Source organism: Magallana gigas, chromosome 5 (genome assembly GCF_963853765.1).
Source record: "Magallana gigas chromosome 5, xbMagGiga1.1, whole genome shotgun sequence".
NCBI lineage: Eukaryota > Metazoa > Mollusca > Bivalvia > Ostreida > Ostreidae > Magallana > Magallana gigas.
In genome coordinates this window covers 32,806,496-32,812,327 of record NC_088857.1, presented here as the reverse complement: position 1 = coordinate 32,812,327, position 5,832 = coordinate 32,806,496, and the positions used below count along the sequence as shown (strand labels likewise).

At 32.6% G+C, this 5,832-nt stretch overlaps 1 long non-coding RNA gene across 1 annotated transcript; it reads left to right on the top strand.

Moving 5' to 3' along the window:
* Window positions 1–220: 220 nt before the first annotated feature.
* LOC105326987 (uncharacterized) lies at window positions 221–5,577 on the top strand. Its single transcript, XR_010714119.1, has 2 exons — window positions 221–614; window positions 5,035–5,577. It is a non-coding gene; the product is annotated as an uncharacterized lncRNA (long non-coding RNA).
* The last annotated feature ends 255 nt before the right edge of the window (window positions 5,578–5,832 follow it).

The window sequence follows — 5,832 nt, the reverse complement described above, 5'->3', positions numbered from 1 at the left end:
AATTGAAAGCAACGATAAATCTCGGACCTGTCAACTACAACGTGCCGAGGAGCATCCCCACCTCCTACTACTCGATCAACGAACGATAGCAAATTTAACATTATGGTCATTGTCTTCCTCCTCCCGTTAATTACCCGCCAACGAGACGGGTGCGAAAGGGGGACGGGTCTAGGATGCGCGCGTTGTTATAAAAACCAATCGTCTTCGACATATGTCGATTACGGTTCACCACGCCACTTTATCTGATTCTAAAGAGACTCTCTGCAACGCGAATTTATCACATTTCGATGAGAAGCAAACATCTTTAACAGTATTTGACGGTCCTGACGTTACAACGACGACGTAACAATTATTTTTTGTTTCATTCCACGTGGCATCGAAAGGAAATCAAAGAGGTGCATATTTTACTGACTTTTGTCTTTGATGGTATTCAATAGGCTTTGTTGTGATAGAAGGAATCTTACGTGTATTTAAACAACTGCTACTGCTTGATTACAGAAGCTTCTATTTCCTCGTATTGGGAGACTTCGGAGATAAAATAAAAAAAGAACTGATGGAATTAACTGGAAACTGTTGCATCATGTCGTTGACTGTGGTATTTATGATTGCACAAGGTAAGATTAAAAAATTTTTAACAATATTTTTTTTTGTTTCAATTTAGAGGGATTTCTTAAACAGCTTCAGCTAAACAAAGTAATAATAAAACGCCCACAAATATGAACCACGTTGGGAAAACTTTTTGATATTCCAACATAGTTAACTAAGTATTCTATCAATCTCTGGCGTACATTAATTTCAACTCTTGTCTTGATAGCGTATAATTATGACTCCTTTGGCGCGAAAATCTCTCCATGGGTAATGAAAATTGCGATAAATTGACGGCATGTACAGCATAGGAAAAAGCTTGTTAGCAAAAGGAAAAAGAGTTCTGAGGCTCAGAGGGATCAAGGTGACAATTTTACAGGATAATATGAGCCGACGGAAAAACAATATCACCCGCATCAGTATTATATATCAGGTATCGACTCTTCCACAGCCTGCTTCTGTAAACACTGGACAGACATCTTAACACTGATCGGAAATACCTTGAAAATGACCGTAGTTATGAGGCTTTTGTCGATAAAGTTCTACTAGTCGTTAAGAATAAAAAGTAGTCCAAAACATTGTCATCATTAGATTTAAGTTTATTTTATGAGAAGTTTATTGTTTATCATTGAATACTCGTCTAAAAGATTAAAGTACATGTAATTACCGACTATAGAGGAAACTTTTTTTCATACTCATACATTTATAATTTAACTTAAAATTGCTGAATTGAAAATTAAAATCCCTTGAAATTAAACACAATCATAGAATGTTGTTCTGTGAATGTTTTTAATTTCAAGCTAAATACCTTTAAATGTTCTTAACTTAGGTACATATTTTCTGTAGAAATGGTCGCTTTCAGAATCACGTTCTGCGGAAGTTAAGCTTATTTTATTTCTGCGTCAGATGATTAAAAATCAGCAAGTGAAGAATTAGGAATCAAGAGTTGCGTGATTATTGTAATGAAACAAAAGGTGAGACCCTCGCTCAAGTGCACCCTGGGCTACAAAATGAAAAAGGCAGGAAAAACGAATTATAATCTATAGCCTGCATCAAAAGCAATAAAAAATGTTGATAGTTTTTCACAAACATCACTGATTTAAATATAATTTACTTTTATAAGACTCATAGTTCCGTTGAATTATATTATATTGCAAGATTGAACATTTCATTTCTCGATATAATTAACAGCGCATATACCTTTACAGGGATTTTCATTTTGATAGGCACATTAAAATACTACATGCCATGGAATACATTTGAATTATGTTAGTTAAAAGTGGTGTGGTATAAGTACTTCATATATGACTAACTATTTAAAGTACACTATCAACTAAGACATATGATGTACATGCATGTATCTTTAAACTGGTCCGATTCAATACATTACTTGTATCGCTTTGGGTGAAAAAATGTATGATTACAAACTATAAATATTAATCGTCAAAAGGTGTAACTTAAAGATTATTTTTGTTAACTGATACAAATTTTGAAATACATGTATGTTATTTCATTTTATTTTCTGTTTTGTTTATTTCCTTCCCTTTTGATTGTTTGCTGATTGAAACTTATTCATTAAGCACAGATGAGTAAAATTTCAGATTTGCACTCCATATTGAACCATACAACTCTCGCCATTTGCAAGTTCTAAATTGCATTATGATTTTCATGTATTATGTCGATATCAATCAATGCTGTAGTCGTAACCCCCCCCCCCCAAAAAAAAAATTGGTATGTAGTCGTACGTACAGCTAGTGTATGTTGAAATATTTCATTCAGCAAATTTTCCTAGATATTTCTGCCAAAGCATTATCTATAAAATCCTTTAAATCAAATGTTACAACGCGGAGTAGAACAAACTTTGAGTATGTTTGTTTACAATATACCTATACACTGTACCTCAATTTTCTAGTAGTCAATACAGAGGTCTTCAAAACAAAATTAACTGTTGATGTTTTAAACTATGATCAACTTTTCTAGAGAGTGGACAGGTACATGTAACAGAGTTTACAGTGAATATATCAGACTATGTCATGTGCTTAAAAAAAGATTACGTTGGTATTCGTTTTAAGATAAAAGTTACCATGCGTTAAAGTCCGAATCAAAAAATGTCCAAAAACTTGCAACGAATGATTTAATAAAGAACTTGTAATAACATCATGATAAACATGAAACAGTTAGAAATGTGAACACGAATTTGGTAAAATATGAAAAACTTTGGTGGTAACTGTAAACGTGTTACATTGGTTGTGTATTTCATTTAGCGTATTTAGAAAGTGGCTTCCGCTAAATCAAAAGCTTGCTTAATGCCATGGATATTTGTATAAGAATGGGTGCATCCAGAAAAACGCTAATTCAAATCCCCGCTAGCATGTTAAAATATCAATTTCCGCAAAATATCTTGCACGCTAAATGCAACATATTTACAATACTTTTTCCTTCAGAAGAGTTTTTAAGAAACTGTCAACATGCCTTCTGATATAGCTACAATGACCCGAAAAATCCCTTCTCCTCTTTGAGGTACAAAGTACCAAAAATAATTACATAATCTGATCAAATATTTAAAGCTATACTAATTTAGAAGACGAAAGTGTTATGTGTTTCTTTTTATGCACTATTCCTTATAAATCCCATTTTAACTTTAAGTAGCAATTGATGTTCATTAAAACATATACAGACAAAATCATTTAAAATACTCAAGATTTAAAAAAAATAAGGATGCGCTGTCAACAAGATGAATGACAGGTGCATGGATTCCCATGAACCTCAAGTCTTTCGACATAACTTTTTGTATTTCTCAAAGATCATTTAACGATGATTTATTTCGAAAATACTGGAGGTTTTACGAGTTTAACCGGATTATGGCACAATCCAATACATCGATTCACAGGAAGTGTGATTCGACGCTGTAGATCGAGATTACGAGCTGCGAAACACCGCTTTAATTTTCTCTCTTTCTAATCATTCTTGATTGACATCCCATTTAACATTCAGAAACGTCGGTTAGTCTCGGATTTATCGTTCTCTCGTAAATATAGAGGCCATATTCCTGGTACATCGTATTTCCATTGATAGCTTTTAATAAGTTCGTTCAAAAGCAGCATTATTCATTGGAGGTGTTCGATTATACTGTTTTGAATAGAAACATTAGTTCATTGTTTCTGTTAGACATCCAGTACCCTAACCCTCATCATAAACTGACTATGAATATAAAAATATTGACGAGTTATCGGGATTAAAGACAGTTGGTTACAATTTTATTTGCAAGGCATCACAAAAGACTAGTGGGAATTTTGCACAATGTGAATGACAACTGAGAGTTATTGTTTCTATATACCTGTCAAGTAAAATGGCAAATGTCAAACAATGCTAATCATGACACTCTGATCTTCAAAGTCAAATATTTATTCGCATTTGTACTGACATTGTGACTCGTTAGTGCGTTTTCTTTTTAATTTTTAACACGTTATGATACGCATGCTAATACTCAAACATTAAATAAACATTTATCTATGTCTCTTTATTAATTCAAATAAATACAAATAAATGCTACAGCTACAATATGTGAGTTGCACATTTTCTTTATATTTCTTGCTATGGTGATTGTGCATCGTTTTAATTCAGACCAGATTAGCATGCACGCACTGTTTTTAGCGCGGGTTTCATGCGCATGTAATTTCGACAAAAGAATTAAATGAATAAATGAAATAAACAGAAAAATGGTTGAAAGAAGGGAGCGCGTAGCACCAATACTGGTTCTTCGATAATATAATGATGCGTCATATATTTAAAGTAAAGGAGACTTGCATGAATAGTTGAAATAATCCAATGGTTATCTGAATGCGTCCGGTGACATTTACAGATAATATAACACTTTAACACATGGGTGCGTTGATAACTTCATTTTTATATGTGTATATATATATATATATATATATATATATATATATATATATATATATATATATATATATATATATATATTATAAATATATATATATATATATATATATATATATATATATATATATATATATATATATATATATCTTAATATCTTATCGTTGTGTTATCCAATATCATGTCATGTTTTTTTTTTTAACCTGAATCTTCCAAATCAAAACCTTTATATTTTGTCAGTCGTTGTGTTCTCTGTTTTATCCAAGTGTTTCATTTACTGATACTTCTCAAATATCAAATATACACGCGCAGGTCAGAAACTACTCACGTGCCGTTGACGTAAAACAATGCAAACTATTTTGTAGCTATATCTTACTTATGTTATGTGAATTTGCCCAGAAAGTTTTTGGATTGTTAAAAAAAGCTCTAATGTATTTATATTGATGAAGCAAAAATATGTTTTAAGAATAAACAATTACTTTATAATTATATTAAACAGATAGTACAAACAAACAATGATTGACATTATCACTTTCTCTTTTCGCACAGGATCGAGTGGGTTTTCTATATCAGGAAGCAATGAATTACGCAAGAACGCAGATGACACACTCCTGAACTTGATAACAGGAATGTACAGTGCAGGCTCGTACAAACCTGATGAAGAATCGCAAAAGCGAGGACAAGGATGGGCTATTTCGTACGGTAAAAGGGCATCGCCGGGATGGTCTATAACGTATGGCAAACGTGACTCCATGGACGATTTCCAACAGTTTTCTGCAAAAAGTAGACCCAGGTATATTATCACCAAACGTGCTACACCTTTTGGAGTGTCGGGCTTTCACTGGAACCCCACACCGAACAAGCGACAGCAAGGGTGGCATATTGCATATGGAAAGCGATTTGCCACTCCACTATACAGGCGATAACGTATTTCATCATAAGTGGAATGTGATGAAAATATGACCAATCATGAACTGAACATTGAATTCTGCGCTCATATCATCTTTAACATGTTTCATCTTACACCAAGAAAAAAAATCGTTAAATTTCGTAAAATGAGTGCGATGAGTGATAAAGTCAAATACTAAAGTATTTTTAGATGATTTTTTTTCTTGAAGATTGCTACAATTCACCAATTCCGCGAAAGTGAATTTGATTGAACATGCAAAAAAACTAACGTAGATAATAAAATTCCCATTTACTGTAAACATTCATATTTGATATCTCCTTTATTAATTGAGAATTATTCATTCATTAAATGAATAAGGCGTGAGTGCTGTTAGGTTACAAATTCTACAAAATTTAAACTGGTAAAGTAAAAATGATTTTAATTCGAAATATCTTCGA